General features: G+C 36.7%; 1 protein-coding gene across 1 annotated transcript in view; it reads left to right on the top strand.

Moving 5' to 3' along the window:
- SMAD3 (SMAD family member 3) overlaps positions 1-13656 on the top strand; it is a 156696-nt gene that overhangs the window by 14028 nt on the left and 129012 nt on the right. The gene's annotated exons all lie outside the window — the stretch shown is intronic.

A 13656-nucleotide genomic window follows, 5' to 3' on the forward strand; every position in this document is an offset into this window, starting at 1 on the left:
ACTAAAATCAAGAAAAACCCTAGTGGGAAATAAAGTCCCAGATTTCAAGAATGGTTCCTAGAGACATCAGATTAGGCTGATGGGCTTGTTGATGTGAAGGTGTTCCCTCACATCCTCTTAGAGCCATGCCCACAGTAACTGCTACATACATGTTTGTTGGATTAATATGAGTAAAACTATTTGCAAAAAAAGGACTCCAATCAAAATATTGAAAGAAGAACAATGCAGATTCTTAGGTGGCCCTTAACCTCCCCTCCACTCCATCTCACCTCCACCCATCCTTTCTTTAATTGTTCAGATGACTAAAAATAAATGTATTCAAAATAAACTTTGATGAATCAGTGCCACCAAGGGGAAGAGGGGCTGTTAGGGATTCAGAAGGAGAAATGCCATGATTCATATTTTTATTTTGTTATAGCTGTCCGTGCTTCAAATTATAATAGCAGAAAAGCATGCTTTGGGTACTGGTTTTGACCATTCTAGTTAATGACTTCTTTATTTTCCGACTTAATAGTAACAATAACAAAAATAATAATTTTTTTATGTAGCACCTAGTATTTGAGGGCAGCAAGGTAGGTACCTCAGTGGGTAGAGCACTAGGTTTGGAATCAGGAAATTCATCTTTATGAGTTCAAATGTGCCTGCAACACTCACTAAAAGTGTGATTCCCCTGGGCAAGTCATCAACAAAAAGATTGGATAGTTTATTACTCGAAGATGATGATAGAAATTAAAACTCCCATTTTTTTTTTAAAAAGGAGAGATAATTGGACAATTATCCAATGAATTTTGCTTAATACTGTTGGCTCACTATTAGATTCAAGCCTCTAAATCTCCTTCTCCTTTTAACAGAAATTTTTATTGTTGCTGAAATATCTAGTACACTGTCATAAATACACTGAGAAGCAAGATGTTCTAATGGATAATAATGGATAATGGTCTGGGTTCAAATCCCAAGAATTATATATATATATATATATATATATATATATATATATATATATATATATATATTTATACACACACACACACACACACACACACACACACACACGCACATATATATTTAGAGGCTGTTACACAAATCACCTAATCTCTCAATTCCCTAAGACTAAATTGCAGAATAATTCACAATCTGTATTAGAAGAGGAGGTTTCCAACCAGGGAATGAAATCACAGGACTGGGAGTGGACAGCAATCCTGTGAGTAGCTTTTGATGTGTTATGGACTCTTTGCAGTCTGATGAACCCTACAGACTCCTCAGGATCATGTTTTAAAATAATTGGAGGAGATGCTAAATTTCAATGAGAAGTTAGTAAAAATAAAGATGTAATTTTGTCTCCTATTCTAAGTTACAGTCCCCTGAAAACTATCTTTAGACTGGATAAGAACCGCCTTAGACTCTCTGAATTTGGTTGAAGTCAGGCTTTCTTTACCATCAGTTAAGAAAACTCACTCTGCATATAGAGAGAGAGTATGTCATTATTAATAGGAATGCTTGAGTTAATTGCAGAGTTTCTTGATAGTAGTTACTTTATCAAGAGTTAGTTTATAGGTGTGGGTGCTCCCTTCACCGATGAAGATAGAAACTTCTTTGACTTAGTCCATGATCTTTGAAACCTGTTTAAGTAAAACAGGGGCAGCTAGGTGGCTAAAGGGACAGAGTGCTGGGTCATCTTCCTGAGTTCAAATCTGACCCCAGACATGTTAAGAAAAAAAATCCCAAATGGAAACATGAAGAGTTGGACATGGCTGAACAACAATGACTCTAACCCTGAAGTTAACCTGGTGATGAGCCTCTTTGTCTAGAGAAAGGTTACTAAAAACAAACAAGCTATTTGGGGATGACAAGTGTTGAGTTTTCTCTTTAAGTTAGATGTTGTTCCAATAAATTAAGCTCTGTGTTGCAGTTTTATCTTTATCAGCAAGTCTGAGTTGTCTCAGTTACTTATGTCTATTTATCTTTACAGGTTTGAGCCATATTCCCAACTAGATTTTAAGGATGGGGACTGTCTTCTACCAGAGGGGGAATCTAAGCTCTTCTAGTGGAATTATATAATTTTTGAGGGAATTGTCTATTGTTTTGTCTTCAGAGACCTCAATAACTGGAGCACTGTCCTAATAGTTGTTAATAAAGGTTTAGTGAATTAAACTGAGTCTTCATATGCTAGTGCCTTCCATGTTATCAAGTCATGTCTGACTCTTCATGACCCTATTTGGGGTCACACAGTTAATAAATATCTGATTCTAGATTTGAATCAGGTCCCAGTGACTCCAGGTCCAGGGCTCTCTCTCCAGTATGGCACCAGATACCCTCCCTGCAGGTGGTTGAGGTATTTAATAAATGTTTGCTGATGCTGCTTGTTGTAATCCTAGAAAGCTAAATTTCTATTTGGAAATTAAATTCTCTGAAATGGAGTTTAGACTTCCTGATACAAATTTTTCAGTTTATTCACTAACAGTTCTCTTCACCCAAATTGGTGCATTCTGCAAAGCATAGAAATGCTTTAACAATCTGAGGCTGTTGTCCTATGTTTAATTAGAATAGTACTTACACATAATGGATCCTTAATGAATTCAGGTAAAAATTGAATTATTTTACACTGATTTAGTTTGTACTCTTATAGTATTTTTTTATTTTTTCAAAGTTTTTTATGTATTTCATTTAATCCTTAAAATATTCCTGTGAGTTAAATAGGTAACATCAGATAATTACATGATTTAGTTACATAAACTGTTGGAAGCTATTTCTAAAGTCTATGTTTCTAAACTCTATGTTATTCCTAGTGAGTGATCATCTGGCCTCTAGTACTAGGGAATTCAGTGCCTTATCCCCTTCCATCTTAGTAGCCCATTCAATTTTTGATCAGTCCCAATTGTTAGGGATTTAGGAAGCTTGGCATATGAGGAAATGAAAATATAGATTTAAGTTATTTGATATATAGACATAGATTTAACATTTGACATACAGACATAGCCAGTGAATGAATGTCAAAACTGGAACTAGAATTCAGAGATCTGAGATCCAGTTCTAACTGCTGATCTCCTATTCTTTCTCTGATGCCATGGGAGGAAGTTGGTAAATCTTTTTGTGTTTCAAGGGTGTGCCCTTCATTTGGAATTTCTACTTGTCCAAATCCCTTTAAAAAAGAAATAAAGATCTCATTAAGTATTTAACAGATGGAACTGGTATGACTCATATGTTGCCATATCACTGCTCTGCAAAATGTTTTAAAAAGTTATTATTTTAAAATCTGTATTGATAGCTTTTGTTTTTATTTTAACCTCATTTCCTAATATATTGCAGTCTTCACTCACCCCGGATTTATCCCTTATAACAAAAAAAAAAAAAAGAAACGGGGGGGGGGAAGCAGTTTAACAAAACTAACCAACACATTAACTAAAGCTTATGGCATATACAATGCATAATACCTTGTCTGCAGAGAAGGGAAAGAATTTCTGCATGGAAATCTTCACTGACTTCCTGACAATTCAAGTTCAGTGAATTGCCATTCTAGCTTGCTGAAGGCACTTTGTTTTCATACCATGTGTACTGCTCTCTTCTCCTCCTCCTATTTGTGCTTTGTTTTAACTTTGCACTAAACCTGGAATCACTTTCTTCCCTGTTCAGCCTGACTCTCATGACTTTCTACCCATCTCTATGTCCAACTCAAATGCTACTATAGTGGTTGTGGGTGAGTGGGGGCATTTCCTCAATTCCTGCTCCCATTGGAAGGCCAGGTACCCAGAAAGCAATGATTATTACTCTGCCTCAGCATTCCAGTTGCTAATGAGTCCCTACTGGTGAATCCCTACCCATTGATTATCAGTCAGACATGTAGTTTTCAAAAAGGGTATTTAATAAGCACTTAATGACAGTTGTTACAGAAACAGCCTCCCCTCTTCACAATCTAAGGGTTCATTTTCCTCTTAAACATACAAGGTCCCTGGGTAGAATGGCCTCATATTTAGAGTAAACTGGTAGTAAATACAGAAAACACATGTGACAAAGAGTTATCTCTGAATTTTTGACCCAAGAGTTTGCTTTTTCCCACTGGACCTTTTCAAAGTTCCCTTTAAATGTAACTTTCTTCTAGTCCCTGAGTGATAATACTGATACTACACTCTCTGCTACTGTCTCTGGTCACTGGTAGGATTTCTGCTATCTCTGATGAAACCTTAGGATCTTTCAAATTCACAAGGTTGCCATTTGGACAATTTCATCTCAGGACACTCATTCACTTAATATCACGAAAGACTAAATTTATTAGAAACAGAAGTGTCTTGTACATATGGGCTTATAGTAGCTGGGGGCAGGAGATAGAGCAGCCACCCTTACCCTTTATCCAGTAGCTAATTTCTCTTGATAACAGAAAGATAACAGTTCTATTTCTCTTGATAACAGGAAGAAAACAGACTGAGAAATCTTCAGGCTACTTTTTTGTTTGTGAACTATATTCTGGATCAGTATCTCCTGAATCATCAGTTCTAGCCCAATAACCAAGCAGAAGATCTTTTGTCATTATACAGTATCAGCCCCCTTAGTCCCTCATGGTTGGAATTATACTTTCAAAGTTCTTCATATTGGATTAAATTTGTCAAGGAATATCTGTGTATCCTTTATATCATCCACCAGAGAGAACAGATCCAAGTATACTTTTAAGAACTGGTCTCTTATTGGCCAGTTTCCCTATCCCCTCTTCTACTGGTTTTCCCTTGAATTCTTTCTTGATTTACTAGCAACAATCTTTCAATCCTCTGATCTCACATACCACTTTATTATAATATATCACTCATGTATATTATTCACCTTAAAGTGCTACATAAAAGTGAGTTTTTGTCTAGTTGTCAAATCAATGTATCAATTGACTAGCAAGCATTTATTAAGGCTTGTTATGTGCTGGGCCAGGCAACTAGATGACTCAGTGAATAGAGTGCTAGTCCTAGAGTCAGGAAGATCTAAGTTCAAATCTAGTCTCAGATACTTATTAGCTGTGTGACCCTGGGCAAGTCACTTAATTCTGTTGATCTCAGTTTTTTCATCTGAAAAATAAGTTCAAGAAAGAAATGACTAACCACTCCATTATCTTTATCAAGAAAATTCCAACTGGGGTCTCAAAGAATCAGACATAATTGAAAAGCAACTGAACAACATGTGCTAAGCACTCTACTGGATAATGGACTATAAATATAAAAGTGTCCAAGTTGTCATTCTTAAGTCACTTTCATTTTATTGTTCACAGGTAAGAACATACTGGATATGCTCAAGATAAATACGAGAAATACACAGTTATTTGGATGAGTGCTGCCTTAAAAATGTCAGCCCAGTCAGCCCAGGACTATTGAAGAATAGTCCTTGAGCTTGACCTAAAAAAGGGAAATTTGGTTCCTGGCAGTTGTGGAGGTGAGGAAGGAGCATTTCAATCCTGGGGGACAGAGACAGAAATACAGATTCTGGGGTTTCAGGTTGTGTACAGGGAAATAAATTTTGTAGGAGTGTTGAGTTCTCAGGGAAGTCAGTCACATGTCATTAGTTAGAATGTCTTTTTACTCTACTAAATGGAAATAAACAAGAGGCCAGGAACAGTACTTTTATCTGAACTTTGTCTCTCACCCCAATGACTGGCACAGTGCTTTTGAACACAGTAGGTGCTTAATAAATGCTGAATTGGATTAATGATCAGCATTGACTTTCTTCATCTTAAAATGATAGACTTTAACTTGCTTTGTCTTTTTTAATTAAAAAAACCCCACTATTTTATCCACACTATGGCCCCCTAAATGTTTTTGGCAGAATTAAGTAGTGAGAGTTTATTGGACTTCTGCCCTGCAAAGAATTTTAGAAAGAGCATAGGAAGGAAGAAAAACAAAAGCAATTAATCCTGCCCTACTATCCTTTTATGCAGTTGCTAAACCACTTGCCCCAAGTTCTTGTCATCCTCTCTCCCATCCCCCACTCCCTTACAACATGTGTGTTAGCCTTTTTTTATGATTGTGGTGAGTGGAACATACCAGTGGGCTTGTGGATATCTTCAGCCCTGTAATTAAAGAACCTGCATAAGACCCCGAATAACTCCTCTAACTCCAGTTGAATTTACAAAAATTGGTAAAAATCTTACCTATTTCAGGGGCAGCTAGGTGGTGCAGTGGATGGAACACTTGCCTTGGAGTCAGGAGGACCTGAGTTCAAATCCAGCCTCAGACACTTAATAATTACCTAGCTGTGTGGCCTTGGGCAAGCATTTAATTCAATTTGCCTTGCAAAAACCTAAAAGAAATAATCTTACCTATTTCATTCTTTTCAAATAATCCATTCCATCTTTGCCTTCTTTATCTTACTTTCTGCCCCTTCAAAGCAAATATTATTTGAAGTCTTAAAATATCTCATTTCTCAAGCATGAGTCAAAGAATGAAGGTTTCAATTCCAAGCCCTACTGCTTTCTACTGCTGTGTAACCTTCAGCAAGTAACTTAACCTCTTTGATTCATTCATTATGAAATGAGGGGATTAGACTGGGAACCCTGAAATCCCTTCTGTGATGCTAGACCTGAATATAGTATTGATTCAAATACAGAATAGCATTATCCTCCCTAACCTCACAAGCAAACAAAAAAAGAAAAATTGCGTTCAACCAATAATGTATGTTATTTTTCATTGTTTACCTATTTCTCTCTCTCTCTCTCTCTCTCTCTCTCTCTCTCTCTCTCTCTCTATATATATATATATATATATATATATATATATATATATATGTTGCTTTTTAAAGAGATTTCCTTTTATAACCACTGATGTATTGTACAACTACATAGCTGCCATGGACCATCTTGAACTCCCATGGGAGCTTAAGAGGGACTAAAGGCCGCAGTTAGAAGAAAAGTAGAATATAAATTGAGACTGAAGTTGGCTATCCCTTGGAGAATTTTAGCTTTTACAGTGTTGTTCAAAATACCACCTTTTGTTAGTCTTGCCTCACTATATAAATAGAGCAGAAGGCATTTCCTCCTTTTCCATAGATAGAAAGGAGATATGGAGAGATACATGTACAAAAGGGGAGTGAAGAGTGGTGTAAGGAAGGGTCAAGATGAATTCATTTTGGCATCATTTTAATAGGTCACTAGGGCAGCTAAGTGACAAAGTGGATAGAGTGCTAAGCCAAGAGTCATTAAGGCTCATCTTCTTGAGTTCAAATCTGGACTCAGATGCTCACTAACTGGGTGACCTTGGATAAATCATGCAGCCCTGTTTGCCTCAGCTTTTTTATCTGTAAAAATTAGCTGGAGAAGGAAATGGCAAGAAAACTCCACATGGAGTCACAAAGAGTCAAACATACCTGAACAACCACAAAAGAGTAGGTCACTTTTTTTTCAGGTCAATTCAAAAAATAATTACTAGATCCCATATTATGATGAGCTGGGAGAAAGCTACAGAACTTAGGTTAAGGCGAGATAAGGACCCTTGAGGAGCTTACAATTTAGTTATGCCCTAGGCTTCATGTCAGACTAATGGGAAATGTGGATACATTGCAGCCTGCTTGTTTGTGGGTCCTTTTACTTCTCAATTCCTATTACTGACTCTACCTATCACATAACTTCACATCTAGATTACTATAATAATTTAATGGTTTCTCTTCCTCATTTTTCCTATTCTAGCTAGCATGTAGGAAAGGAACATAAATCTGAGACTGACTGAAACCTTGTGGGTCTTCTATCCAGCTCCCTAATTTTACAGATGAGAAATCCAAGGACCAATAAAGTTAGTTTTCCAAGGTCACTCAAGTAGTAAGCATTTATCAGGATTTTGACACAGTTCCTGTGACTCCAGAGCTAGTGTTCTTCCTATTGTACCACACTACTTCCTCTGAATAGGATGAGCCAGATGATCTCTTTAACTCATTCCAACCATAACATTCTATGATCCCATAGCTAATATTTGAGACAGTACATGGTAAGATTACATGCAAAATTGTGGATACGGTTTATCCTCCTTACCCTTGACTGGCCTGCATCTTCACATCTAACTCAAAAGGACTTGGAAGTATGTGGAAATCTTGGCCTCATTCCTATTAAAAAGGCAACATTGAAAGCAGCTTTCTTCTAAGAAGTTCCCTTTTGTTCATTCAAACCTTTAAAAATCATAACATTGGCCCCAGATCCTTATCTAGATGTATTAAACCCATATGTATTTAAAGGAAGGGATTTTGAACTTTTTGATGCTGTGAGACAGATCTTGAAGAAGCATTCTGAGGTGGATATGGATGAGGGAAAGTGAAGGGAGGAAGGTGGTTTAGGAGGGGTAAAAGGACACCTGGTTTCCATGACTGTCATTTGTGACTCTAGACCATTCATTTCAGTCCTCCCAATCCTACCCCATTGCCCTACACAGTTTCACTTTCCTGTTTGCAACATGATGATGAAACTTGTTTGAGTTGGTGAAGCGGGGGGGAGGGAATCTTATGTACTTACTTTTTAAGAGTGTCTTTCCTCTCAAAAGACTCTTTCAGTATTCTAGCTTTGAAACTGCTTACCTTTGAAATTTGCATGGAGTATTTTTTGCATTTCCTGGATGCTTTGAATTTGGGATGGATTATTCTCAGAAAGTTTAACCTTTGGAGGAAAAAAATGAGAATTCCGGAAGTGTTTTGTTAGTCTGCACATTGTTTACTTGTCTTCTAGTTCCTTATGTAGGTACAGAGCACTTACGTCATCAAGGTCGAGTAATGAATCTCCACCTTGTCTATTAGTACCAATCCAAAGAAACTCCTTATTGAGCCTTATTGAGGGTAATGCTTTAGTTGTTAATTAATATAGGAGGAAGTGGGGTGACTAAGAACAGTTTGGTATACATTTCAAGGTTAGTAAAAGTAGTAGTAGTAGTAAAAGTAGTTTTTCCAAAATTATTTGTAGTAGTTTTGTCATTCAGCAAACTCCACTATCTCTTTGGAGAGAAGCAGATTTTAATAAAATACTTTAATAATACTTTTAATAATTTAATAATCATTTATAATATGTAATAATATATATAAATAATAATAATTTAATAATTTAATAATGCTTTTAATAAAAACTTTAATAAAAATATAATCTTGCTCTATCTGGCTTCCCTTCTTCCTATTGATGAAGAGATTGAAAGATTGGTAAGTGAAATAAGAACCTGCTTTCTTTGAAAACTTTTTCTTGAATTTCTAGGATTTTGGCCAGGTGAGTCTGGGTGTGAACTAGTTCTGCTTCTCCCTGGTCTGAGGCTGGTATGACAGCTTCTGCTGGCTGCTGAAAGCCTCAGTATCTTTACTGATTTGCTCTTTTATGGAGGAGGGGACTCACCAGCTGCTTAGGGGCATCCATGATTCTTGTAGCCAGTGGAATGTATCCTAAATTCCTCTCTCTACTAGAGGTCTCCAATATTTACCATGGCCTGTCAGATATTTACCATCCTGCTTACAAAAGGGAAGTATGGTCATATTTCTAGCTCTCTTGTGGGCTAAGTAGTTGCCGTATGTTGGGGCTAATGTGGGAAGTGGTTTCTGCTAAAATAGTGATGAAATAACAATGCTTACAAAGGGTTTTTAATCCAAGAATCTAGAATCTTTCTGCTTTACCTTTTGGCGTATGAGTGTACGTGAGAGTGTGTGTGTGTGTGTGTGTGTGTGTGTGTGTGTGTGTGTGTGTGTCTGTGTTTTGTTGTCTATGTCTTTCATGAACCTAATGGAGAAAACTGAGTCATTGTAGAACAAATTATCTGACCTAGTTGACTGAATCAGATTTGTAGTTGAGACTTAAGTCTTGGCTAACTGCTGGTCTCTATCCTTGATCAGACTTTCACTAGATTATTTCAAGTCCCAACTTTAATACATACCATCTTTGTGAAATTGGACGATTTACTTAAACTCTCAGTGTTCCCAAGTAAGTCTTTAAAATTATAAATTGCTAATCTAAATTCCTTTATGGGTATAAATTGCTAATCTTAAATTTAAAAGAAAATTTGGGGAGGTGGCTAGGTGGCGCAGTGGATAGAGTACTGGCCCTTATGAGTTCAAATCCAGCCTTAGACACTTAATAATTACCTAGCTGTGTGGCCTTGGGAAAGCCACTTAACCCCATTGCCTTGCAAAAACCTAAAAAAAAAATTTCTTCTGTGCAAGTACCATATAAACAAATAACAAACATTTATTAAATGCCCACTGTATATTAGGCATTGGCAACACAAACACAAATAAAATAGTCCTTCCCTCAAGAAATTTCCAAAGGAAGCATGTTCATGTTATTATCCATAAAATAAATACATGGTAATTTGGAGGAGAAAAGGTACCAGCAATTGTGAGGATCTAGAATGTATAGGAAATCTTGGACCAGAATTTATTCATTTATATGTTTATATATATATATATATGTATATATATATATACATATATATATATAAAAATTCATGTATTTTTTAAAAAGTATGCTTCAATCTGTTTTCTGAAAACTATTAATTCTTTTGCCTGGGGATGTATAACATTTATCATTATAAGTCCTTCAGAATTGCTTACTCATTCACAGCTGATTATCCTACGATATTGCTGTTTCAGTGTATACAGTACATTTACCTTTGCATCAGCTCATGTGAGTCTTTCCAGGTTTTTCTGAGAGCATTCTGCTCATCATTTCTTATAGTAGAATATTCCATCATAATCACAGCCACAATTTGTTCAGTCATGCCATAACTGATGAACATTCCCTCAATTTCCAATTCCTTGCCAGAGAAAAGAGCTACTACAAAGATCCTTTAGTAGTAGTAGTAGTAGTAGTGCTTTACTAGATCAAAGTGCATACATGGTTTTATAGCCCTTAGGTATAGTTCTTGGACCAGAATTTTAAAAAATTTAAAAAAGCCATATACTTAATAGATTGTAGATTCTTTGGTATGTTGTAAATTGGTAAATTGTAAATTCTTTGAGGTATCTTTCCATGCTCTTTCCATCTCTCTGCAACTTTCTTGATAAGCACACTGCCTTTCTTGTGGTGAGTATTTAATAAATGTTGATATGAATTATTAAGAGTTGCTTCTTTAAAAATTTTTTTCATACAATGAATACTATAGGTTGAATATACATTTTAAAAATGGCTCATCAGTCATCTAGATAGTTTCAAAATGACTTAACTTATCTGCTAAGAGTAGCAATTGGAACCCTGCAGTAAGAGGTGAAAAGAGATGGTGGTTTGGGGTTAGTTTCACTCCATGTATTAGGTGCCAGAGCTATTGCCTCCTCTTCCCGTAACAATTTTCATTAATCTTGTTTTGTTGATATATGTGCTTATGTAAGATTGTGGGCTGGGTATTAAAGCATCTGTTCTGTATGGAAAGTGATCATGGTTTTTAGAGAAGAAAGGATGGTAGTAGTGGAGAGGAAGGACAGGGAAAGCTTTTGGTTTTAGAAGTGTAGTAATTAATAATCATCACTGTAATTGAATGAGGTTTGGAGTCCCAGTTTTCTCCTGTTTCTAAACCAGTGGTTTTCTGAAATTTGTCTTTGTTTGGTTTTCCCCATCTTGAAAGCTCAGAGATAGCGAAGTACTATGTGGAGGTTGGTTCTAGAAGGAACTGGAGTAGATACACATGAAATACTCCATCACCTTGACTTTGGTTCCAGGAAACTGGATTGAAAGCCACTGTATTTGCTTAGGTCTTAGAAGGGAAGGGAGGAACGGGCATGTGTGCATGTTTGTGTGTGTGTACACATACAGTAGGGAGCAATAGATAGGAAAGGGGGTATGTTTTTTTCATTTTTCCAGATTAAGCTATGCTTTTCAGCATAGTATATCAGAATATCAATATCAGAATTCTTTTCATTCTTTATTATAACTGACACTGTGTTGGGCACTGAAACCTTCTGTTAAGGAGTACATAAGTCAAAGTACCTGAAAGCAAGTGAGCATGTACACACAAACGCACACGCAGCAAAATAAAGAGTCCAACTGATATGGGAAAAAGATAGTTCAATATTTGCATCCTATTCAGACCAGGTTAATTGCAGTCATGAGGGGGAACAAGGGGGAGGTTGTAATTAGAGTAGTTGCAAGGGAGAGAAACCATGGAAAGTCAAAAGAGGGGCTTGAAATTGAACTTGATGACTTCTAAGGTCCCTTCTGTTCTATACCTTTAGAGCCTACAAAGGGAATCAACTTATAGACCTAATCAATGATATCCAAGCTAATTAAATGATAGCAGAAAGATTGTCTTCAAGAAGCTTACTCTCTACTTAGGGAGGCAAGAGGTAGGCATATGAACAATGGTAATGGGAAAAATGCCAACATAATTTTACAGATTATCTGTTTGATAGAAATTCAGAGAAGAGACTGGAGGGTTGAGATGAGTAGCCCAAGAGGACTTTGAACAGGTGTGTCTAAAGCAAATGGGCAGTGATGAAGCTGGGTGGGTAGAAGAGGGCTTATGCCAACTAACACAAATTACAACTTGCACCTTCCACAGTTCTGTGTGGTTTCTTTGTTCTGAGATGTGCTGCTGGTAAACAAGCAGGCCATTTCCCCCACCCCTTTCCCAACAGTAGGCCAGTTATCCTGGTACAGCAACCCTCCGTAGTGCTCCTCAGGATTACTCTTGCTGACCAGGGTGGGGCTTTGTTTTCTGGGCCCCTTGTCAAAATTTTCTCTTTTTTGCTTTTGGTAATAAATCTTCCTGTGGTTTCCCTGCCCCCCTTTTTTCTCTCTTTGCCAGATCCCTGCTTTGATGATTACTGTCTGCCCACCTTAATTTCCCTTGAAGTTTCACTTGGATGATCTTCACTTCCTAGACCAAAAGCACTATGTGATGCTGTCCTCCAGTGTTCAGATATATATGTGAACATCATGTTATGCATATATATATATATATATATATATATATATATATGAACATATGTATATGCCCATGTCCATGTCCATGTATATACCTGATAACTAGAGGTTTTTGGTGACTGCTGTACAGTTTTTTTGTGAGGAGGGAATAGGGGTAATATTAGTCTGTTATTAACCTTCACTCATAATAGATTTTTAGATGTCAAGTAGGCAATTTCACTCACGTTTTGGGTAAATATTGCAGTGGAAAGAATATTGAGTCTAGAGTCAGAGGATCTAGGTTCAAATCCCAATTCTGCTACTTATTATCTGTATAATAATCACTTAACCTGTCACTTAATTCTGGGTCTTTGTTTTCTGGATATATAAAGGGAAGAATTGTACTAGATGACTTTTCTCTTCTAGTTGTAAATAACTTATTCTGTGTGTGTGTGTGTCTAGGTATATGTATAATTCAGGTTATTTCTGATCAGGAGATGATTATGATCAGGACAAAATAAGGACACTAATAAGTTAGAGTGGCAGGCATAAAGTTAAGGTAGGAAGTGGCAGAATGTTTTATCTCCAGACATACATCTTTTTTTTTTAAAAGACCCCAAATTTCTGGGCACTAGCACTTAAGTTTCCAGTAAACATTCCCTCCTTTTTTTTTAACTTTACTTTTTAATTTTGTGTTTATGGTCTTTGTGCTTTGAAATAATTTTGCCATTCCCTTCTGCCAGCTGTGCCTGGAACAGGAGGAATAAGCCAAGATCTTTGGAAGTTGTGGTTCTTGGTGTTTGCCAGGGGTGGCTGGTTTGTAAGACCTAAAGTAGGATAGCTTC

This window comes from Macrotis lagotis, chromosome 4 (genome assembly GCF_037893015.1).
Source record: "Macrotis lagotis isolate mMagLag1 chromosome 4, bilby.v1.9.chrom.fasta, whole genome shotgun sequence".
Lineage (NCBI taxonomy): Eukaryota > Metazoa > Chordata > Mammalia > Peramelemorphia > Peramelidae > Macrotis > Macrotis lagotis.